Source organism: Triticum aestivum, unplaced genomic scaffold, assembly GCF_018294505.1.
Source record: "Triticum aestivum cultivar Chinese Spring unplaced genomic scaffold, IWGSC CS RefSeq v2.1 scaffold107282, whole genome shotgun sequence".
Taxonomy (NCBI): Eukaryota; Viridiplantae; Streptophyta; class Magnoliopsida; order Poales; family Poaceae; genus Triticum; species Triticum aestivum.
This window is the reverse complement of record NW_025230286.1, coordinates 7,934-15,274: the sequence shown is the minus strand read 5'-3', so window position 1 is coordinate 15,274 and position 7,341 is coordinate 7,934. Positions and strand designations below refer to the sequence as shown.

Here is a 7,341-nt window from a genome sequence, read left to right as displayed (position 1 = left end):
GACTAAATATAGTTTTGGGTATTAGATTCGGATTGTTTGACCACACATTAGTAATCCAGATTAGAGGTGTATGTACTGAGATTTGATTCTAATTACTCCTGGCATATTTTAAATAGGAAATGTTGTTAGAAGACTATCATCCAGCCGTGCTTGGATCAAAATTAATGTCTATTATATTGTTTAGAGATTTTATTTTATTTTGAACACAAAAGTGCCTCCATTAGACTATATATGTCATGAAGATGGCCTCTTTGTTTGTGGGTACCATTCAGGTAGGTAGCTTAAAAGAGTTTGAAATAAGTTGTGCCAGGCAGTTACTATTGTAGTCCTGCTTCTAGTTCTAGAAGGATGCATCTAAGCCTGATTTGATTTCATTTTATTTTTGAGCACTATACTAATTGCTATCTGGTCAGGGAGGGGATCGAAATCGTCCATGGACGGACGCGCTGATGGGGACCTGATGGAGACAGAGAAGGACCACGAGGAGGTGGCGTGGGTCGACCCTGGCGGTTGGCTCCTCCTCCAGAACCACGTGGTAGGAGAGGAGGCACAAGGACTGCTTCTTCTCAGGATGCCGCATCCAGGGAGCTCCGACCCTACCGCCGCTGTCATCCATGGAGCTCTGACCCATGGCCAAGAACTCAAGGTCTCGCCCCACTTGTCCTCCCTCTCTCTCCCTTCTCTCTCATTTTAAATTGCTAGGCTTGGTGCTTTCCTGATGCGGTTTTTGTCTGTCTTTCCCTTATGTGTTTTCCTCGCACAGGTAGGTTCAGACATAGAGCCACTGTGGGGATTCCTTCCAGTCCGACGCCACTTGGCTTCTGCTCCGGTGCCCCCGTTCTTCTTCCAATCCAGCAAGATGGTATGACACCGGTTCTATCCTCTGCTTTGCTGCCTATACCTGCAATGTCTTTTCATGTTTCTATCACCTAAAAAATGCAGATCTAAATCAGAGAAACATGTTTCAATTTTACCTGGTGATAGAAGGATGAGATTCACATTAAAGTGTTTGCAACATTTGATGTGTCAAGGGTACTTCACACATCAAAGCCTCTGTTGTACATATGTGAAGGCTGATATTCGCATGATAATTTGTTTGGGCCATATGCTTTATAACTGATTATTTTTTGTGTTTTTTTAGTCAGTAGCCAATTAATGTCAGTGATATATGTATCTTGTGATTCTTCGTGTGCTGGTCATGGTTCCCTTTTGCGATTTTGATTTGTGATTCCCTGATGCGGTTCCCTCACACACGTAGGTGCACAACAGAGCCGGCTGTGTGTGGAGTGCGCGGGAAGATTCTTCTTCCACTCCGGCAGTCTGGTAAGCCACCAGTTCCCTCCCTGGTCTAGTCTGCTCCACTGTTCTATTATGAGTTTCAGTTTTCCAATGATTTTTTTCACCTAAAAAGGCCAGCTCTGAATAAAAAGTACATGTTTCAGTTCTGTAGGGTTTTAGTGTATTTAGCCCTTAATTGCTAAATTACCCCTGATTTTCTTTATCAGTGATTCCTACTACGGTTCCTATGTGCACAACTAACCTAAAAAATTGTTCTTGATAAATACAGGTGTTAGCAGTTATGTACTTGATAGAAGACACATCTTTTCTACATGGTAAATTTCGGGATGCAAACCTAGTAATGTGCCTGGTACGATGTTCCACTTTTTCTTTGAATCGCTTCAATCTAGGTGCAAGAAAAACTCACGTACGGTATAAATTGCTTCTTATTTGCATCATTATTCTAGTTATCTAATTGGCTAATCGTATGCACAAGTATTCATATAGTTGACCATGATCGAGTAGTACTACCATTTGCTTGTGTTGAGCTGCTAGCTACTAGTTCCGTATCGCATTGCCTTCTGCGGTACCTAATTGGCTTATCACTTTTCTCAACTCTCACACCAATGCGGCTTATTTGTGAAAGCAGATCCCAGCTTGAGCAGCAGTTGGAGTTAGCCAAGCGAGGCAGCGTGAGCACTAGGAGAGGGAGGGGAGAAGGAGAACTTAGGTTGCATGGCACCAATGGTCGGCTCCTTATCCAGAATCACGCGTCGGGAAAGGAGGTTCGAGGACTGCTTCTTCTTGGGACGCCACATCCATCGAGCTCTTACCCCATCACCGCTGCCATCCATGGAGCTCTGACCTATGGCCAACAATTCGTCATGGTATCGCCCCATTTCTCCTCTCTCATTTCGATTTGCTAGTCTTTGTGATTGTGATTCCCTGATGTAGTTTCCTCAAGTACGCAGGTGCACGAAAGACCCAGCGTGTGGTGTGCATGTGGAATTCTTCTTCACACTCAAACACAGGTTATGGTAAGCCACTGCTTCCGTCCGCTGCTCCATGGTTCATGTAGGGGTTTCAGTTTTCAATTTCTTTTAGTGGATTTAGCCCTCACATGCTAAATTAACTCTGACTTTGTCTACCACTAATTCCTACTAGGGTTCTTGTATGTGCAAGACTTCTGTGAAAATATAAATATGTGATGTCCACCCCTTACTGTCTCTATTCTATTTTATGGTTTGGAAAACGCAAATCATGTGTTGGTCTGTTTTACAAACATGGAATAGCCAGTATAATTGATCTTGCCCCCCTTATGTGTTGCTCCCTATCATTATTCTGTTACCTTGTTAACTGGCCGTTAATCTCATTCTTTGTTCACCCCCATGGACCTGACTTGATGGTGAGGATGGCATAGATATCCATGCTGGAGGAGTAGGAGGGCAACGGGCAAGTAATAATAGGAACCACCATGAGCCTCACTATGCGCTATCCTGGTGAAACTGTTGGGTGCAACGGTGATGGGCAAGACGAGCATGTAGAAAGAGACCACAACAGCAGCAGGATAAGACATAGTTGTTGAAGACTTGAAATACACATGAATGTACATGTTTCGATCTGATCTCCCCTTAATCTGGATTGCCTTCTCTTCACATGTATGGTTGGTATGTTTAGTGAAGCTTCTCAATAGGTACATGTCTTGTTAATAAGTGATTTTAAAATATAAATAGAAGATAGAAAGAGAGGGGAGGTTGGACAACAAGAGATAGTTATTGTAAAAAAGAAAGTGGGTCATGTTTCTCTTATTGCTCTATTCTGTCATAAATTTATAATGCTTGTCGGTCAAACACTAGAGTAGATTTTTGACTTTCTGTCGGTAATAATCAATGTCAAATGGAAAAAATAGAGAACCTTTTCGTGGAGAAAATTGAAGTCCTTATTCTGGTCATATAAAATACAAGATGTCCACCCCTAGTGTCTCTAGTCTATTTTATGCTTCAAAAAATATAAAGCATTTGTTGGTTGTTATATTTGTAGAGAAGAGGCAATATGGAGGATTTGTTTTTCTCAAGAAAGGAATAAATGCAATCATGGGCTTGGCTATTAATCTAATTTTGATGGCTGTAGGGTTGTTTAGATGCATCATAAGACATTTTTATAGAATTGAAATACACCTGAACAAGTTGTGATCATCTGGAATGTCGTGTCTTCACATAAAGTATAAATATAAGATAGGAAAAGAGGGAAGGTCTGAAGAGCATGAGATAGTTAGTTATTGTAAAAAAGAAAGGGGGTTCTATTCTCTAATATCTCTTATTCCATTGTAATGCTTGGTGGCAATAAACTAGAGTAGAACTTGATTTTCTGTTAGAGCTAATCAATGTCAAATGGACACCCTTTTCCATGCAGAAAAGTAAAGTCCTTACGATAGTCATGTAAAATGTGAGAGGTCCACCCCTATTGTCTCTAGTGTACTTTATATATGCTTCAGAAAATATAAAGCATGTGCTTTTTGTTATATTTGTAGAGAAGAAATATGGAGGATTTTGTTTTTCTCAAAAGAGGATTGATTAGAAAGGTGGGCTTCATTCTAACATGTTAATCTAATTACACATAGGAGCTGGAGTCAGTTTTCTAGTGATGGACTAGGATTGAAGCTACTCGACGAGGCACAAACATGCTACTATCTTGCTAGGCTGTGGTCTTCAGTTCATGTCGTGGCTGGGTTGTTGCCAGTTACTTCAACTAGTCAGTTTTCTTGTTCTGCTTGCTCCAGTTACATTATGTCCTCCCAACCGTTGTCTGATCATGAATACGTTGTCACATTGTGCCTTTTGTTTCTGAAAGATAAAACCTTGTAATTTTATTATATTACGAAGCCAAGCCGCGCACATGGGTATTTTTTGGGCTACCCCAGCTTTCAGGATCCAGACACTTCAAAATTGTTTTCTCAAGCTTCTTTTGATGGTATTTAGAAACTTGCATATGCTCATTTATTTCAGTCTAGTAAGCAACTTGAGCAAAATGAGTCCACAAATTATCACCAGGCACGAATGTCTCAGGTTGACAAAATCGTCTGCCAGAGTGTGTTTTATTCAAAGTCCTCATTATAGCCATATAATATTCGAGATGTCCACCCCTACTATCTCTTGTCTATTTTATGCTTGAAAAAATATAAAGCATGTGATTGTTGTTGTATTTGTAGAGAAGAGGTAATTTCTAGGATTTTGTTTTTCTCAAGAGAGGAGTAATGAAATTGTGTCTTGACTCTAACCTGTTAGTTTGATTTTGATGGCTGTAGGGTTGTTTAGTTGCATCATAAGACATCTTTGTTAAATTATCTGGATCGCCTTACCTTGACATGTCCTGTTAATAAGTGTTTTAAAGAAATATTATAATTTAGAAAGAGAGGGGGAGGTTAGCAGAGTATCAGAGATAGTTAGTTACTGTAAAAAAGAAAGGGGGTCCTATTCTCCACCTCTCTTATTCTGTTGTTATGCATGTATCTTCCTGATATACTAATATAAAGTATAATTCATGTGATTCTCTCTGTTAATGGTGATGAATCAGTCTTGCAATTGAGGTGCAAGGGCCATTTTGTGTGCTTTTGCCTCGTAGTTTCCTATTCAATGTACCTCTCGTAGCTGCTGATTTTGATGTGTTTGGGTTCACTATCTTAGAGCCTGTTCGGACTCTCTCCGCTCTCCAACTCTACGCCGGAGCGGAGCAACATCTAGTTCTAATTTGGGGAGTGGCTGAAAAGGTGCTCCACGCGCTCTGCTCCAAACAGGGCCTTAGTTGATGATGTGATTGGATTCCATATGATTTTAAAATGATCTGGAGATTGCTTATCTGGCTCAACACCAACACTTGATCAGAGATGGACATCTTCAATGATCCAATGCTTTTGCTTATCTGACTTTTGTTGGTGCTTTTATTCTGAAATCTAAACTACTGCTTTTATCCGTCGTTAAATTCATATTATACTTGATGTAGACTGTTTGTTATATGAAGTGCTAGCCTACATGTACTTGGTCAAGAGCAACATGTGGGTTTATCTAGGACTTGGTCACAAGGCACATTATGTTAATTGTAGCCTGCTTGATGTATAGACTCATGCAAGGACAATAATTAGCACCTAAAAATCATTGGTAGTGGTACTTCCATGTTAGAGTTGCTTATGGTAGCTACACCTTTCGCAAAGCCATTCATCTGTTGATTGTTCCAGAGGCGCCAGCTTGTTGGCAATTCATGTATTGTTTGCTTTGACGCGTGTTTTAACCACTTTACATTGGTCTCTTAATAATGGTATTGTTTTGGCTTCTTGCGGAAACAAGTAAATCTGCACCTGCATGGTTCTTTTTAAAATATTTCCTAGGATTCCCTTTTCGAGATGACATGCTTAGTGTTGTGGAGGTCCATGTTATCATGTCGAACCAAAACATGCACGCTTTGAACTTTTTGTAACAGCAACTTGTCTTGATTTATGAATTGACAGAGTGTAATTTCTGCATGCAGGGAGTGGCTCTTTGACGTTGCTCCTCGAGGATGATGCACTTGAAACCCTCTTTGGTGAGTTCCTGGTCTCCTCCCTCTCTCTCGCTTGTGTCCTGAGATTGTCCTGCTCGATAGCCATGGTTGGCACTAGTGCGAATCATCGACCGAATGATTGAGGCCTTGGTTATGTATGTGGCCATGCTTCCTTACTATGCTGGTGGTCCTCCGGCCACCACAAGTGTTTTGTGTTGATGATTGGTGTGACGTTTTTTTAGCTGGGGCTAGTTTCATGTTGTGCACTTGGCCATCATCTTCATAGTTCTTACTGTAGTGTAGCTATTTTTGGTGTTTTATCATGCCATTGTCCTAATCTGCTTGTGGATGAGATGCTGGCCATTGAGTTGATTTGTCATATCATGGTTCGAATTGCAAATAGAACTTGCTACTGTGGAAGTTTACGCGGTTTAGAGATTGGCCTGGTTTAGTTAATTGCTATGGAGTAATTTTGATAAGAATTAGAGTAATTTACTTGTTGTGGGTATATAGCTTGTTTACTTTCAGATGATGTTACTTTCTGGGTCTATTTTCCTGAATTGGCATGGTATAATAACTACATGTTGATGGTTATGCTACTCCTTGGCCATGCTCTTGTTTGATAGGCCTGGAAAAAGAGATAGATATTCTCTACTAGATGTTTTACCAAGTGTTAGTGGTTTGTGCTGCTGATAAGAAGTGTGGCATACTTGAGCTAATCCTGTGTGCAGCTAATCCCAACATGGTTTGACTAAGCAGCTTGTTTACTAGATTTTTTATTTGCTAAAAAATTGAGACTCTTGTTGTGCATCAGATGCCCGAGTTTGGTGCCATGGAGATCGACGATGAAGATGTCATTGCCCACAAAAGTGTCAAGGCATTGAAGACAGAAGACATGTCCCCTGAGAGCCGAGATGTGGAAAGCATTAGGTAAAGTGGCAAGAGGAGCCGGATGTGCAGCTTGTGCTTTTCTTTGTTGGCTGGTGGTTGCTGCTGAAGTGCAGATTGATGATGCCTGGTGATATTGAAGTCCTAGTAGATAGATATGCCCTATGATAATTGTTTTCTTGTTGGTGGCTTACTTGTCGGCTGGTAGGTATTGAGTCGATGAAGTACCTTGTCGAATTCTCAGCTCTTGTTGATGTTCTCTTTTCTCGATGGAGAGAGAGAGTGATATATGAAGTGTAAATTTCTGCATATTTTTTTCCACGAGTCTCTCCGAAATGAAACCGGGAATTGTGTGCCATGCCAATCTATCTATCTCTCTGTCTGTGAGTTGCCGAGAAGTTTCAAGCTGAGTGATTTACATAATGGTAGTTTGTGCAAGCATGCATTTTATGATTGTTGTCTGCCTTGGCTTATGAATTTTTGTTCACCAATAAACAGTTTGCAATGTACTCCCTTTGTAAAGAAATATAAGAGCGTTTAGGTCACTATTTTAGTGATCTAAATGTTCTTATATTTCTTTACAGAGGGAGCAGATGTCTTGACTTGTCTTGTAGGAAGGAATATTGATAGATAGATGTATCA

General features: G+C 40.5%; 2 long non-coding RNA genes across 8 annotated transcripts; both read left to right on the top strand.

The window, feature by feature from the left end:
- The first annotated feature begins 413 nt into the window (after nt 1-413).
- On the top strand, nt 414-4,517 carry LOC123175467 (uncharacterized). 7 transcript variants are annotated; one of them, XR_006487931.1, is made up of 8 exons: nt 414-646; nt 764-862; nt 1,259-1,323; nt 1,568-1,648; nt 1,928-2,165; nt 2,243-2,315; nt 2,699-2,971; nt 3,899-4,517. It is a non-coding gene; the product is annotated as an uncharacterized lncRNA (long non-coding RNA). The 7 variants fall into 7 exon arrangements; XR_006487932.1 differs by having other exon boundaries at nt 2,699-2,884; nt 3,899-4,516; XR_006487930.1 differs by having other exon boundaries at nt 2,250-2,315; nt 2,699-2,936; nt 3,899-4,513.
- Nucleotides 4,518-5,345: 828 nt separating this feature from the next.
- On the top strand, nt 5,346-7,065 carry LOC123175466 (uncharacterized). The gene is made up of 2 exons (XR_006487926.1): nt 5,346-5,853; nt 6,626-7,065. It is a non-coding gene; the product is annotated as an uncharacterized lncRNA (long non-coding RNA).
- Nucleotides 7,066-7,341: the final 276 nt, after the last annotated feature.